The sequence below is a fragment of the Bradysia coprophila genome, assembly GCF_014529535.1.
Source record: "Bradysia coprophila strain Holo2 chromosome IV unlocalized genomic scaffold, BU_Bcop_v1 contig_81, whole genome shotgun sequence".
Taxonomy (NCBI): Eukaryota; Metazoa; Arthropoda; class Insecta; order Diptera; family Sciaridae; genus Bradysia; species Bradysia coprophila.
The window spans coordinates 2,542,603-2,560,554 of record NW_023503375.1 but is presented as its reverse complement, the minus strand read 5'-3'; the positions used below and the strand labels follow the sequence as shown (position 1 = coordinate 2,560,554).

At 32.9% G+C, this 17,952-nt stretch overlaps 1 protein-coding gene and 1 long non-coding RNA gene across 3 annotated transcripts in view; one reads left to right on the top strand and one right to left on the bottom strand.

Annotated features, from left to right (window-relative positions):
* LOC119072404 (putative uncharacterized protein DDB_G0291608) overlaps nucleotides 1-17,952 on the bottom strand; it is a 64,284-nt gene that overhangs the window by 13,019 nt on the left and 33,313 nt on the right. The window lies entirely within an intron of this gene.
* On the top strand, nucleotides 8,446-15,341 carry LOC119072409. The gene is made up of 4 exons (XR_005086856.1): nucleotides 8,446-8,647; nucleotides 11,675-11,681; nucleotides 12,903-12,904; nucleotides 15,332-15,341. It is a non-coding gene; the product is annotated as an uncharacterized LOC119072409 (long non-coding RNA).

The following is a 17,952-nucleotide window of genomic DNA, read 5'->3' as shown; positions in this document are numbered from 1 at the left end:
GTTGTAAATTTTCAATGAAAGTAGATAAGTAGGTATGGCCAGTCCATACAAGTCGGAGAACATACGGATTTGCATGGCGCCACCTCAAACGAACTCATTTCTAGTTGAAATTTGCACTAGAAATGAGTTCGTTTGAGGTGGCGCCTTGCAAATCCGTATGTGCTCCGGTAATTTGAACGTTTGGCCATACCTATCTATTTACTTTCATTGGTAAATTTTGGGATAACTTTGGTAATTTCTTTTAAATTTTTGATAAGAAAAAGGCGTTTGGAAAAATGGTTATGTTTCACTTCGCTTATGATTTAGAACAACGGTAAAAGCTACGCGACAAAATCACATGCGTTAGGAATTTTAGAAAAATTAAAATTAACACCAAATATCAAAAAATCCAACAAAGTAGTTGGTTTCGCTTACAGACATACTCTGGTTATGCTGTAATTGATTACATAAATTAAGAAACTTTTCATTTACTGTAACTTTATAGCAATAATTTAAAATATTCCAAGCCAAAAAATATCGATTTCAATAAATGATAAAGAAATGCTCCGGTATCAATCAATAAATAAATTTCATTCATAAAACAACACAGCTACAAACACACACACACCTGATTTCGATCCTATCTCAAAATTCAGATTAAAATCCGATGAATTTCAATTTGCTTTGACTCTAAATGGTCCGTTCGCATTTACTGAAACTGTACGAAAATTTTAAAAATAATAATTATAAATTGGTTAAACGTACCCTTTCATTTCATCAAGAATTTAATGGACATAACATAGTGAATGTGCGGTTTCATTTTAAAACACAACATTTTGTCTGATGCAGTTGATGTATTGTTAATGGTATACCACACATGGACCGTATTATATATATATCTAGCAAGCAATCATGAATGAGCGTTGCTGGAAACTTCGTTTAATAGTAATTCATAATGATTTATAACAATAATAACATTGAGAAATGACAGGGTGATACCGATTAAAATGGGCAACAATTCGAAACGTGTGAGGTCGTTTTATACACCAAGTGGAATTACTTTTAAAAAGAGGTTGTAAGCACTGAAAGTCGAAGGAGATTAGCGAACCGAAGAGTTTCTTCTGGAACTTTTCTCTTTTCCAGTATTCTGGAATTCTTCTTTACCTTTCACACTAATATGGTATACTGTAGTTGTCCTATGCATTCATATGTTATCGAAAACGAATTCAGAAATAATCGACCAGCTCTGACTAATGAGATGTTATATAGCAAAAAAAATGTTTACAGAACTGAAGTAATAGAAGAATCCCCCAACAGAACTGATGATAAGCAGGCCATCATTTGTTATCAACAATAACAACGAAAAAATATGCGCTGAGAGCTTTGGCTAGTCTTTATATATAGCAGAATATGTCATTCAGTTCAAAAAGCAGTAAAAGATTCGGTAATTTTTCTTCCGTTTGTGGTTTGTCAAAGGTAAGCAAGACCGGTAATGTCTGTTCACCCTTTCCTTTCTGCACAAAATTAGCAGCCGAATCTAGAATTTCACGAAAAGCATTGATCGACAGATACTTTAACGCAATTGATTGTAAAGTCAACAAAGGAATAAAGAGTTATAGAAGAATCTGATCCATCTTTCCTAACTCATATGTATCACCCTACCGACGTAAAAAATGTAACGTGAAAAACACCCGCACCTAGATTTAATTATAATGACAATGTGATAGATTTGTTCTTGTTTGTCGATTTTGTTGTGTTTTTTTCTGAATGAAACAAACGTGCCCAAGGCCTGCCACACCAAATTGATGTTAAACACAAGTTCGTACCGATTTTTAATTAATTGCTATTAATTACCGAAACGCGATGGTGCCTATGGTTCGGTTATTTCTCTCTGTTTTTTTTTTAACTGCCAAATCGAACCTGTCAATGCAATGAACCGAACAAGACGTCGTTTTGCTACTTATTTCAAACGATACAATACCTTTCGTATGCGTTGTCATTAGCTGTTTGGTTTTTCTATTTATAAAAGGCAGACACGTTATAAAATGTTGCACTCTTGTGGTAGAGGTAGCGAGGTATACAGGTATATATATATGTTGAATGTTCCGTCAATGGTTTTTGTTATTGTTATTATTATTTTTTGTCTGTTTGTTTGTGTGCCATCGATAATCGCATTTTGGGCATGAAATTATGTAATTTGATGATGAGATTTGGTTTAATAATTATGATTATGATTTAATAGTTGAACTATTTTCGGGTTTTAAAAATTGTAATTTTCGTTTATTTCATTTTTGGTTTTGCGTCAGTCAGATCAACAAATTTTTTTCTTTCTTGTTTTGTTTTGGTTAACTTTGGTAATGGCATAACAATACCGAACAAAGAATGGTAATTCTGGTGTTGCGGTTTTACGGTTTTGTCTTGTGATTTCGGTTAATAAGACTTTTATGTAATGTTCAGATGATGATGTTTTTGCTCTGTGCTTTAGTGTGTTGGAATGTTCGAGTAGACGTAGGTAATGATTTTTTCGTCTTAGTCTTCTTATTAAAAAGCAAATTGTACAATGGCATTGTGTAAATTTGATTACATAGGAAGAAATTACTATGCTTCTTGGAGATAGATTTTTTTTTTGGAAATTCGATAATTAGGCTGGTTGAATTTGGTTCGATTGTGTAATGAAAATAGCTTCCAAGTGAATTTAAGTGGGTTTAATTGGAAACTAAGTTTTTTATTGCATTGTCGTTGTGAAAAGAAATCTTCTTTTCAGTGTTTTGTATTGATACTGCAATGGGTGGACTTCCGATCAGAAGTTAGACTCTTTAGAGTTTACATATTTCAATCAGTATTGAATTGTCCAAAGAAAATTATTAGTTGTTTGCTATATGGCGTGGCAGAGGTAGTGACTGAAGCTTTCAGACGAGTCACAAACACACACATCAAGTTTCGAATTGTAGCCATACATACAATCAAACACCAAAACAGTGACAGCCCTAGTTCCCCTAGACCCACAGCACTGCTTCTAGCATGATGATAGAAAATATTCGGAGACTGATGAAGTCAGAGAAAGCGTTGTGTTTCTTTTGTAAGGATAGATGACCTGTTTTCGACGTATAAGTTAAAACATACAACACAAACACGCCTAAGCGGTAGCTCTTATCACTAAAGCCTCCAAAGTTGACGCTAGACCCCTTTGACAAAAAAATTGCTTTAAACTTTGATTTAAAAAAAGTAGAGTGACCTGATGGCGACATAACGTTTTTAGCCCCGTACGAAGTACAAAGGAGCTTATAGGATTACGATGCCGTGTGTAATTGATGGAATTCGAAGCAGACGGTAAGGGCAAAGTGTTTGCCTACGTTCATAGATGACGAATCTGCAATACAAATTTTCTGTCTGTCCATCTGTCCATCTGTCCGTCAGGTCGATATCTTGAGTAAATCAAATCCGATTTCAAAAATTTTTCCCTGAAAGATAGTCGAAATAGTGAGGCTAAGTTCGAAGATGGGCATATTTGGGTCGGCCCTTCGTGAGTTAGGGCCACCTAAGTGATCTAAGGTCTTTTGTCGATACTTATGGCAAAATAAACGATGGAAATGTAAATGACACGGCAAATGATAGGTATTGTCAATACCAATCCAGGAAGTTTTTTAAAATCGGGTGAGTGGACCGTGAGTTAGGGCCTTAGAAGTGAAATGCTACTAGGGCCCTGTGTATTTTACATAGAACTCGAGTAAATTTCATTCGTTTTTCGTAATTTTTGTTTGATTTGGAAGGTAATCGAAGGCCGAATAGAATGTTGTTGAAAAAAAATTAAATTTGGGTCCTTGGCTTAAGGCCGCTACTAGGGCCCTATGTGTATTTTACATATAACTCGAGCAAATTTCATCCGTTTTTCGTAATTTTTGTTTCATTTGGAAGGTAATCAAAGGCCGAATAGAATGTAGTTGAAAAATTTTTTTAATTTGGGTCCTCGGACTGAGGCCCTTCAAAAAAATAAAATTTTTAGGGCGATTTGAAATTTTTGTTTCATTTGAAAGGAACGTCGTACGGGGCTTCGTAATTGCGCTATGCGCAATTTGTAAGATGTACACATTACATAATAATTTTACTTTAACTACATTAACCGGCGCAATAGGCTTACGGTCAAAGTAGGGTGACAGACGCACTAGGGTCACGTACGCAATAGATATACGGGTTTGTACGGGGCTCAGTCGCAGCAAACGCTCCGACTGTCCTGATGGCTCGTTTTTTTTTGGTCTCCGCTTGCCCCATCCAGTAAGCCCGTGTTCGACTTGCAACGAAACTTTATGGGATAGAAATAACAGATTTAATGTATAATCACGGAGGGTCCACTGTGAAATTTTTGGGACAGTCCGATACATTTTTTTGGAAATAAGAATGGAATTTTGTAGAATTAAATAGAAATGTCGGAATTTCGAGTGGAATTTAGTGGAAAAATTCGAATTGAATTTTTGAAATTGATTGGAATTTCTTGCTTTTTACACGGGAACTATGGGATTGGCAGTTTTCACTCTCACCAATGGTATATCTCTTACCAGTAAAAAGAGTTTTATCTCTACTTTCAACTTATTTTCGGACGCTGACCATTACGTAACACAAGTTGTTACATCCGAGATACTATCTTTCAGTTCTCGCAGCATCTGACCGAAAGTTTCAAATTTTACTTCTCGATTCTACAGACCTTTGATGAAATTTAGAGAAATTGAAGAAAAATAATTCCACTAAGTCATGCTCTGGTATCCAATAAGAAAATATTGTTGCTTTTCCCACGATCAAAAAAATATCAAACTATTCGGGTCATCTACAACCTCAAGCATTCAACTAGCAAAAAAAAGCAACAACAACCACACAATCAATGGCTTTACAAATTGGTTCCTAATTGATAAAATGCCTCTTTTACATATTGCATATAGTGATTCAGCATAATAATGTGTTGTCTATTAAAAATCCAACACTTATGCAATGCTCATCAAACGAATAATAAAAATGCTCATAACTCAAAAACGAACAGAATCAAATCTAGCGGACAATATTGTTAATTATACGATCCATCAATCACAAAAGCTTGTTGAATTTATTTCACTTTTTATTACTTACACTTTTCCATTTCGAATATTTACATATGTTGTTACCCGGCGAGTACATTTTTTATTCACACACGCATGTCCAATTCAAAAAACCGAGAGTGTTCTTCTCGTATTTATTATGCTCACATTTGTTATGATGCTCATATGGTTTAAATATATTGTACGCTGGTTCGTTACATTACCAGTCGTTGTATGCTAAATACAACGATTTATTTTTTTGCTTTGCCAAACATCTTCAAATTATGTACTTTTTGGTGGAAAAAGGGGGAATTAGATAACATCAATTAACCTTTTCATCACCGATGTATCATTATAGCCGGTATAATGTTTGAAGATGTTTTAACGAATATTTCGTTTGGTTAATTGTTTAAATGTCATAGACCAGAAATTACAAAATTGATTAAGTAGTTGAAGCTTTACGGTTAAGTGCCATTTGAGATGTGCCATTTGATTCAAATATTAGTCGGTTCATTAATACTGGTGTATTGACCGGGCATATGCTTTGAATATATTTCCGAGTACGAGGACGACATAAACGATATTATGTTGGTTTGTCAATATTGGTATTGGTGTTATCGTTAATCAAAATGATTGATCAACATTTGATTGTCAATTTGTCCAGTCTGCACTTGCTCTTTCGAAGGTCCGAATCTTTCGTGACAGATTAATTAATATATTTCGGTACAAACACCATTTAACGTAATAACTGGAACGACCTTGTGATAAATATTTCAGTAATAAGCCAAATTATAGCAAATTCAATTTTACATAAACTGTTACTTTCAGCGAAAATCAGCCGAAAACCAATGCAATATATTTAACCATGATTTTGCATCACATTTATGTCTCCATATATCGGTCTTTCGTGACTCGAAAGAGGAATATATATTTATGCAGAGAACCAGCAACCGAACAATACGTCAAAGAGTAACATAATTTTTAACGACACAATCAATTTCACCGCGCTGCAATTACCCACTTAACGCTACTTCATGAGCAAAAAATAAATTGAAAAATAATTTGAAGCAATTTTTTTTTTCTCGTTGCACATATTCACCTACCAGCTATGTTGTATAGGAAAACGGTATATCTAGACATCCGATTTCGAGTGCATGGAATGAACAAAAAAAAAATGTTTTTTTGTAAGTGCAACACAAGAATTAAAAGTACAAATCATGCATGGTATAATAAAATTGAGTTGAATTGCGGCGGTGTTATTGGACTCGGATGTTGTTGAATTTATAAACAAGAAAATGGAAAAACGAAACGGTCGATTTTTTTGTGTAAGCAATATGAATAATTCAACGAAATATCGAAACAAAAATTCAGTTGCTAAACTTCTTTTTAGCATCTGAAATGTTTGTTCGAAAAGTAATAAAATTCCAATCGCCTTTTTTCTGCCAGACGAAAATTGAGGGGTTGCAATAATAGCAGCGAATTAATTTTAAGTACCTCAATAACGAAGTCAACCGTGTCTGTTTATGATCGAATAGAAACCATCTATTGAGTGTACGTTCTTTCATATCATGGGACAATGTAAAGTATACGAATGCTAGCCACATTATAAACACTGTGGTAAATAATAATAATAGAAAATCGATAAGATAAATATATTTCTTCCAACGAAAGCCCACTCAATATTATTAAAGGCTGTTCAAAATTACAGTACAATTAATACATAACAATTTGACTGTTGAATGTTTATTTATTATTACACGCTCAACCTACCTATTTGAAATTTGGTGCACATTCAGAGTAGAGTATTTTATGCCTAACGAGAGTTTTGTGTAGCACAAACATTAAAATTGCAATATGCGAACATTGGCAATGATAATAACGTATAATTTTCATAACACGAAATTATACTTAAAACCAACAATTTAAGAGATATTTTAGGCGTGTGTCTACTTGATAATGGTTTCGTGAGTTTGATAGATGAATTTCGGATTGACTGGTAATTGTCACTTTTATTTCATAAAGCAAAACCATTTTGCTGGATGAATGTCACGCTTAAATACAATCATTTTCGAATTGGTTGTGTGTTTCCTTGTATGAAGGAAAATTAGTGGCGTGGACTGCAATGTGAAGTAAAGGTATTGGACTATGTACTGTGATTAAAGGGCCAGTTATTTTCATATATTTTCCTAGATTTTCAAAAATTTTCCTGAATACTCCCAAAAAATGTGAGGAAATTCAAGAAAATCTGGGAAAATGTTTTCTCAAAAATAGTTCTTTGCCTTGAAATGATCGAACTCAGTTCACAATTATCGCCAAATTATCCTTTAGGAGGACAAAACAACATTTCAGAAGTAGCAGAAGTTTATCGTTTTTCACTATACAAGGCTCTATTGACAATGATTGTTTGCTTACAAGTGTACGGTTTAGTTTTTCTTGAAATTTGCGAATAACTCTCTAAACTGTGCAGGGTGAAGCTTGTAACCCAAGCCGATGGCGAAGGGTACAACCACCTTCGAATATTAGCAAATTATCATGCAGACGTGCAAGATACTTTAGTTAACAAGAAGCCAAATTTTGAATGCTTTTTCCATATCTTTCTAGACTTCTCTAGGAAACAAGTATCTAACATAACTTTACATTGATATCGATATCTAAACCAACAAATTAACTTGTCACAGAACGGCAAGCATATTAACAGTTTTACTAAATCTCAACTATTACTTCATTTGATCGAAGATTTTCAGAGATTGATTTCAGAAATCTTTTACTTCATTTGTTTTGAATATAATTTTTGATATAATAAGACCTCATTAGTCAGAGCTTGTCGTTTATTATTGCTGTCGTTGTCGATAACAGATGACAGCCGTCTGTAACAGGTCAATCAACGATTTTTACGGGCACGGCGTCTTATATATTTCAAAATGAATGTTATAACAAATGAAGTAAAAGATTTTCAGAAGTGTGACGCAATTATTGCAGTAGAAAAAAGTCCAATCAATGGATTGAACTAAAGTAGCTGCCAGAACCACAAATGCCAGGAACAAAATTTTAACAGTTAACCTTTCGCAGACGGTCATACGGTCATACCAATTACATTCATTTATAAATTTGTCGAGTCTATTACTTCTTCTAATCTATTTTCTTTATAGATTAGCACAGCATTGCACCGATTCTAGTGAATTTAAGAATTTGTAACTTGACAGTTGTCACATTAGTGCTAACAGTGGTCCATACGATTCGATACTTTTAAGGTGACAACTGTCAAGTCACGAATTCTTAAATTAACGAGAATCTGCTCCCAAAAATCTTGAAATTTTTTTTTCTGTTATATAAGACTACATATGGATGGCTCATTTTTGTCATGGATAGATGAATAAAACGAGACATTTCTTCCAGTATTTATAACAGTTTGTAAACCAAAGGTTTGTAAGGAATCAGCAACAGCTGAACTTCACCAGCTGATCAAAAAACACACTCTACTTGGATAATATACAATCAAAACACATTCTAAACAACGAGTTTACTCCAGTCATACGTGTTACGTGCGCACATAGATGATCTTAACGTATGTATGCACTGTATGTAGCTTGACTTTGAATTGTTTTGTCGACCTGCTGGAGATATTCAGCTGTTGCTGATTCTGCATAAACCTTTGGTTTACAAACTATATGCAAAATTTGTATAAGTTCGTCGAATCTATTACTTCTTCTAATCTACTTTCTTTATAGATTTGTCAGAATCTATGCCTTCAAAAGTTTTGCAATGTTTTTTGTTACATAAGACTATATTAGTCACAACTTATTGCTAATCTTTGTCATCGCTGTTGATAACAGAGATGACGACATATGACTAAAATGTGCTATTTCTTCCATTATTTATTATGCAATATAAATAATAAAGCTTTCAAAATTAAGTCTTTAAGCTTTTAATAAATGGAATAAGTACTGAACGATTATGTTCACTTTTTCTTTAAGTAAATGTACAAGCCCGCCCGTATATAATTACAAAAAAGTCGTAGCCGTATTCAGCGGATTATGCATTTAACAACAAATAATATTCGGTTGATCACAAAAACAAAGCTTTTAAGTTCATCAGCAATAAACGTTTTAATTTTCAACACTCAGATAATTGATACATCCATTACGATGAGATTTGTAGTTATTTAAGAAAGAAAAGACAAAAAATGTTTTCATTGAAAGTTTTATGATTTTTACCGATCCAAAGTGAAATTGAAAATAATTCGAGAAATAATTACTAAAATAATAGGATATAATTGAGCCCCGGAATAAAAACACAAAATGGTTAATAATAGCTATACGCAGCGAATAAGTATTATCTCGGTTTTATAACTTCATATAATGCCCAATGGTTATTATAATGGAATTAAATAGATACACTGCTATAGAGTACCATCATCGTCATATATCATTTTGATTTGAAGAGATTAAATTCAATTCTTGTCTTTCACAATCACAATGGGCTGTGTGAAATGTGTAATTGCGTGTGATTTATGTACACCTGAGAGGTATTAGATATGCAAGGTTTTTAGGATTATATGATGTTTATAAAATGCTACATACAATAATTATAGGTTTGTTCACCACTTTTGAATTAAGGTGGAAAAAAAGCCGTCGTTACTTCTATGCGGTTCTTGATGTGCGTAGCGAGAAAAAAACCCATACAAAATTTATAAAAATTTAAGACGGATTGTTAATTCGACAAAGTTAAAATTGATTATTGTTATGTGTGTATGCCTTTTGGTGTTGAGGTTATATGCGTTATGAATTCAATGATTCGGTGCGTACGTACCATTGTAACCAAGATTCGCATAAATTGGGTGTTGTACATTTAGTAAAACCCATTGCTTAGAAGTAAAAATGTTTTTTTTTTTACGCTTCAGGTGTTATGTAATGCACTTTTGGTTGGGTTGGATTCAATTATTACTTGTTGTGTACATGATTGTAATTATGTGGATGATTTCTTGAGAAATATTTTTGATTCAAATTTAATGATGAATGAGGAATGTCTTTACGTGGAGAATAGATCTCACGCAATATATAACATCTTTTTGTTCCAGTTCACTCCAGTGCCAGTGTCAAGTCATAAAAAAATCAACCTTTTCCCTTCGTCTTTCATCTGTTATCGTCAATGACGGCAGAAATATGCGATAATATCTGGTTAATTCGTTCTTATAGCAAAATATTTGATAGAACTAATGAAGTAGAAGATTTTTTATCACTCATTTGAAAACGGTCCACCAAAAGAAGTAATAGAGTCGATCGGAGTCGATATTCATTGCGATGAAATGCTTGTCTGTGTTAAGTCTGAGATTTATGAGGCGAAAAACATTGTTTTAACATTTATGAACGTTTCAGTCGCCATACAGAAAAGTATTTCTTCCGCGATAATGTGGAATCCATCCGGGATCTTTAACCTTTTAGTTAGAGTTAAATCATTAAGTCTGATAAAAAATCTATTACTTCATTCGTTTTAAGATACACTTTTCCTATATATAAGAGAAGTGTAACAATTAATTGCTTGTTTAGTCGGCAATGTCGATAGCAGATGACTAGTCGTTTCAACTAGCAATTTTAGTGGACTAATATTTTGGGAAGAAAAGACCTTTTTAGCTGGTATGGTTACCATACCCATCAATTTCCATTGATATTGCTAAAACGTGTCAGCTTTTGATATAGTTTGACTCGATCATCCAAGCAAATAAAATTGTTTATTTTAATCAGCTTACACGGCAATGTAATACCTTATTTCCCTCAAGTGGGAAAAGACCGGTCCATGCGAGCAGCTTTATTAATCTTAATATTTATTTCACATAAATCATAACCCAAATTAATATACAAATTTATGAAACACGTATGGTGCACGTTGTTATCATAACCAATATAAATATGACATAATTTACGAAGGAAAATATTTTTTGTTCTGTTTTTATCTCCAAAATAAAATTATTTAAGATTTGAGACTCGATTCACACCAAAAAAAATCTACCTTAAAGCGAACTTGACAGATTATCATTTAATCAACAAAACATCAGTGAATATATGCGAGTTAACATATGATTTGTAGGCGGTAGACGGCTTCTCACGTTACAATACTCTTGGATGAAACATAAAATTTATTGTTGAAAGCAAAAATGTCGACTTAAAGTATCCATGTTCACTTCCTGATTACTCTTTGAAACAATCAGTGGATTGGATTCGGTGGTCGATTGCCCATTTTAATAGTATAGACAAACTAACTCTTGTACTGAATGCGAGAAAGGCTCGAAGCAGGTGACTTTTTGGAAATTGGAATAGACAATGGACCGTTGGATTAAAGTCAATCTTTTCCTGCATCGATAAAGTTCATATAATGCAATGCCAATGGGTTTCTCTATTCAAATTTGTAAAAGATTCTTTAAAATTTCAAGGGCCTGTCCGAATTATTGTGCATTACATTTTCATCATTATAAATACCACGAGAAAGCTAATCAAGATCTTTCGCAATCGAATTGTGTACAAATTTCTTAATTCTTTATTTTGCAAATTTTTAACAATAATTTTTATTTCTCTGCTCACTTCAATGTCGTGTACAAATATAAAATACAAAAAAATAACGAAATATAAAAAAAGAAGTCATACAGTAACCAGCTGACGGTTACAAGGCGTGAATTATTCGATAACGCAAGAAAACCGAAATTGATTTATAATGCAATTTAAACCAAACATCCGCACATTGTGTTGTTACAACATTAAATTCGAAAAATAAGCGATGAAAAAAGTACATTAAAATGAACGAAAATGGTAAAAAAAATCGACATTTAAACTAAGTACAATAACTGCATACAGATAGTTTATATATACATATATACTGTACGTACGTACGTGCTGGTTTTCTTTTGAATGAACTAATTTATTCACAAGCATATGCTAATTGAAAGTCATTCATATGGTATTTATCAGCAGCACTGTAATTTATTACGTATATTTGCAGCATTTTCATATTGTTTCCAGTCAGTGTGCAGAGTTTCATTTTCGTATAAACTTTTTTAATTTTACCCATTTAAATATTACACTTGAAATAAAAAAAAGTTCTTTGCCGGTAGGGTGGACCGTTTATTTTACCATTGATTTTTTAACTCATGGCCCAAGACGAATTTTTGATTTTTGTGGTAGTGATTTCACAGATGGAAACATTGACACTGGCTGAAGTTGTAAACCCAATAAGGTGGTTTTGAAATGACTGCAGCATGTTTGACAATGATACCTCAATCATATAATCCGTTTGGTAAATGTTTGATTATCGACTGCTGACGTTTTATCTCGAAATCTATCTATCTCTAAGTCTCTGTCTCGAAGTCTACATATGGAACCATGAAATAATGAAATGACAAGTAAACCTTTTGAAATTACTTCGATTTCAGTATTTTTCGCTGTAGTCCTTATTGTCCATATTTAGGCATACTATTGGAAAATTAACTCAGTCGCCTAACAGAGATCCCTGTCACTTTCGATCCGTTACGCATGTCAGTGCAGTACAGTGGAAAGATCGAATATATTCCCTATTGTAGAATACAAAGAAAAATCACTGATGTCTCCTCCAAGGCTCCAAGACGTATTCGGTTTTTTTCTTCTACAACTTTTGATAAATTTAAGAGTTTTAAGATTTAATCTCTTAAATTTGTTTAAATTCCTAGAATTCTTAGAAATCACCAAATTTAAGAAAATTTGGGAGTTTTTCAGAACTGATTCTTTAAAAATCTTAAAATTGTTAAATCCACCTTAAGAATTTGAGAAAAACACCATATATTTCACATCTTATTTATATCAAAGTGTTGTCTACTTCGACCAATTACATTCCAAGAAGTGACTTGATTGATTTAATCTTTGAACAGTGGGAACACTCGTGGAATACAGAACACCGTATGATAAACAATCAAGACACATTCTGAACGATTTGTTTACTTCAACCATACGTGTTATGTGCGCGCATAGATGACGTTAACGTCGAAATGCACTGTGTGTATGTTGCGTCTTTGAATTGTTTACAATACAAAGTGTTTTTGTACACCAGCTGGTGATATTCAGCTGGTGCTTATTCTGCACATAGAAAACTTTTAACAATTGTAACATTCCGAATAATAAATCCTGCTAGGCTCGACTCTAATTTATTGCCAACTTATTGAGTCGATTGAACTAGTTTTGTGTAAATTTGACTCATTTTGATCCATAGCAAATAAATTACCCTGACCGAATGTAGGGCTAGTTACAATAGATATCAAATTCTTCATATCACACTCCGGAAAAATCATTGAGCTATACGAACAACCCTTATCTAATACTACCAAAATACATCTTGAGGTGCGGGAAAACCATTTTTTTAAATCTCTTCCACAAAACAATCTTTTGGATCACTCTACGAGCAATCTGGGACCTGGCATATAAAAGTATAAAGAAAAACAAATGTCAAAATATGACCCACCCTATCACCGATGATAACACGTACAATTCCAGCTGAACACTGAATTTAGTTTGCAGCTTACGATTGAAGTGAAAAGCGCAGTTCTTTGTTGATTTTTTTCAATAATCGTTTTTCCTGTGTTTATGTTCAACTGTTCATACGCATACGTTTTATGCCAACTGTTCCAAATTGCTTAAATATTATGTAGATTATGCATTGAATTTATTTTTACAAAAATTTTCATTCAGACGTTTGAAGAACAAAAAAAACTTTGCAAAAAAACTTTTCTATTTCAATTTTTTACCACATAGGATATAAGGTATTTTAATAATATTAATTTAAATTTTGTGGGAATTGGATCAATTTGTAAAGAAATGCGATGAATGCAGTAAATGTAACGAAATAATTACAATTAAGTTTCCAGCCATAACTAAACAGAGTTTTGTCCATAAAAAACATTTGATGCATACGAAGAAATAATTGAAACAAATCGTTTCAAATCTCACAGACAGAGTAATTAAGTTATTAAACGAGTTGTGTTATTCGGTTGCAATTCAATTAAATTTAATTACTCGACGGCATGGCACTTTTGTACCGAACCATTTTTACGATGGAACATAAAAACCAAGACTCTTAATAAATTATTATTATTTTTTTGTCTATGTGTAAAGGTTACAGCTTTACACTGTCATCCGTGGTTTAATTGATGATCTAAAAAAAATAAAATCACAATTATATAGCACCAGTTCTAATAAATCTACAAATTTAATGACACCAGGAAGTCATATTTCGCTTGACAGCCCGCATTATTTGCTTTTTGCATAACAATTCGTTCGATCACATTTCGCATTATAATAAAATTCAACTTAAAAAAAGATATTTCGTAAAGGTCAATGAAAACAAAAAAAAACTATTCGACAGAATTCCAATTTGTATTTTTACTCTACATGTCTACACCATCATCTAACAAGTCTCGCACAGTTTCAAATTATCATTTTTACCATTTAAGCTGATCCGATAATATTTGAAGAAGACGACGACGACGAAAAAAAACACCACGACAACAACAACACATTAATTATGCAATAAATTAAACTTAACCGAAATGTCACCATACCATATCGTACCTTTAATAGAAATGGCTTTACCTGATGGTAGAATTGGATTCTCAAACAAACAAAAAACAGCAAAACAAAAGACTGACTCATTTCTCGGTTGGCGGAATGTCAAAGATTCGTCTGTGGATGCGATCATCTACCTACTACATTATGGGTGACTTTTATAATCTAAAATGTATAACACGAAATTCGTTTCATTTTCACACGTTTTGAAGTGAGATGAATATTATTCTCGGCATAATTTTAATTTTTTGAATTTAATAACTAAATATTTTGAGCACAATGGGCCCAATAGCAGAGCCTTGAGAGATTTTTAATCGGTACAACGCTACTCTTTAAAAAAGTACGCTCTCACATCCACATCTGTTATCGACAGTGGCGATAAAAGTAAACAACAAACTCTGGCTAATGCCGCCTTATACAGCAAATCGTGTGTTTGAATAATTGAAGTAAAAGATTTCGCACAACAAATTGATAGCAAGATATTGACTGTTTTATTAAGAATTTTCATATTTACAATTTTCATTAAACAAAACGACAGATTGAAAATCTTACTACATAGACTTATAACCATCTCATAATTTTCTCTATCTGATTTAAGACACATCCATTTCATTTGTTAACGAGAGCCCTACTTTAATCCAACGTATACATAAATTTTCGATTGAGTCGCACGACTCAGAATCAATTTTTTGGTCAATTATGATGTTCTAGGGTATTGTCTAGTGATAGATATAAGGCGGCGATATCTCGATTAAACGAGTTTAAACCTGTCACATACGGCTATTCATCTGTTAACTATAACGACGACAAAAATAATGACAAGCTCTGGGTTATGTTGTGACAATATAGTAAAATAAATGTTAAAAAAATTGAAGTACAAGATTTGAAATCAACCGATTAAAATTACTTTGACAGAGGAAAGTAATAGATCCAATAATAATACTGGTCATATATACTGGTCACTGATCAGGCGTCTGTAACAGGTTTAAACAAATGAAGCAACAAATTGTGAACCAATCCCTTAAAATAAATTCGATGAAAAGACGTAAAATATTTGATAGATATTTGGGCTTTTTTTGTTGAAAACAAAATTTAATTTCGTGACACAGATTCGGAGAGTTGCATGGCACATTGAAAGTAACCCAATAAACACCTTATCAGTCAATCAATCAACGTCCAATGTGCTCCCCATACAACACTGAACATAAAACCAAATTAAATGATTGTGTCCGTCAATTAATGTCCAAGCAAAAAAAAAGAATTAATATCCTCGATAAACATACGTTGCTATAATCAATCGATATTTTCCTTTCATATAAAAATTCCAAAATAGCAAAAATAAATCAAATTCTGTAAAAACATTGTTTATCGAACATAAAAACCACTATATGTCCATATTATACAATCGTAATGATATTTATCCGTTCAATTCGGTTCAATTACTTAACACGTGTGTTCCATATCTTTCACTTTGCGGTGCTTTAATAATTCACACAATTCAACAAAAAAATATAATAATAATCGATCGTGGTCGACAATATTGTGTTGCCTTATTAAAGTGATTATGAATATTGCCAAGTCACATGTTCAGCTTTTAAGAGGAAAAAAAATAATAAAATAAAAGTGCCCTTGCTCGAAAATTGTTCAATTCATATCGATACACTCCATAAGTCTTGTTAAACGTTCAATATTCGAAAGTCTTATAAAAGCAAAGCAAAATTAAAATAAATTGAATGGTCTGGTCCTTATCGCTTTTGACTGAAAACTTTTAATTCCATGTTATTGTAGCACGTTCAATTTAATTTAATGTTAAACAGATTTAATGGTTTATCTCTTAGTAAAATAAATAATAAAATTTTATAAGGTTTTTCCGGTATAACACAGTTAGGCCAAATAGCATGTCTTTCCCAAAGTGTTGTCTCGTTTAAGAAAAATGAGAACTGCAAGAAGTCCGTAATGTATTTCTTGTTTACACAAAACAAAGACTTGAGTCAAACCAAAACTGAAAAAGAGTTTAAGTTGAAATAATTCTTAACCCCTTTTTACAAAACTCTCTAAATGGCTGTCTCCCAACCGACTCAACTGAATAATTTCTAATTTATCATTTGGTGAAATTCCGTCAAATCTATTACATCAATTGTTTAACCTAGTTCATAATGTATACCAGTTACTTAGTTAATCCATTTTTGTCCCGAAGCCACATTTTAACAATCAATTGGTACAAAATCTTTTACTTCATTGGTTTAAATAATTTGTTTTTTATTCAATTCCTTTATTCAAAACATAAATTCGAGTTGAAAATATCACAACTGTCGTCAACTCCAAAGTTGTTCCGAATACAGTTGGATGGTGTTTCTTCGCTGAATGGAAATTGAAATTTTTTATAACAGAATATCTAATGACCATGGTCCGTTAGAATTTCTGGCCATTAGTTTACCGAGTTTCTTCAGGAAAGTCGACGTTTCTGGACCAACAGAACCAAAGGATTCAAATACAAGCAGCGTCAAAATATATTGATTTTTCAGGTGTAGTTGTTATGCTTATCACGTTCTGCATTATCAACTACGGTTACCCTGCGCACCGAACTCCATCTCAAATAGCTTGGAGCAACCGTTTCAACGAGTATTCGGCTATTCGTAAATGAATTCCAGAGTAAGTTCTTTGGTTGTCGATAACAATTCACTAACCGTCTCTCGTATATATTAAGTTGTGAAAGATTCGGCTGCTGAGCTCCCCAGCTGGTCCAAAAAAAACACCCTTCACAGAACTCAGTCTTTTTTCTACATTGAAATGTTACATTGATATTGTTATACAGATAGAGTCCAAACAGCGAAGAGAGTTTCTTACTTATGGATTCTTCACTATACGACGGATAGTATTTGCCGATCTGGTGAATAGTCAAAAATTTCATTTCGAGCGTGTTGTTTGTTGCCAGAGCGTAGTTAGGGCCACAGGTCACCCGAAAATTTTAAATTTTCTTTCTTTTTCCCGAGGTCAATACAACGTTTTTCACAATAATGGCTCCCAAAGTTTCAGCTGAGGTGAGAAAACGACTATTTTCTCGCCTGCGTTGTGAAAAAGTACATGTAAAACTGGAACTGGTACCTCTTTCACATCATTATCGAATAATTACATTGACGATGCGTAGAAGAACAAATTATATAAACTTCTAGTTCCGTACCGAAACCCAAACGCTGCATAAATTGTAGATTTTGTGTAATGCCCACCACAATTTTAACACAAACAACGTTCTTTGCATTGTATTTATAGATCCGCTACAAGACAAAGGTTATTAAAAACATAAATAATTACATGTCTCGAGTCGAAGGCAC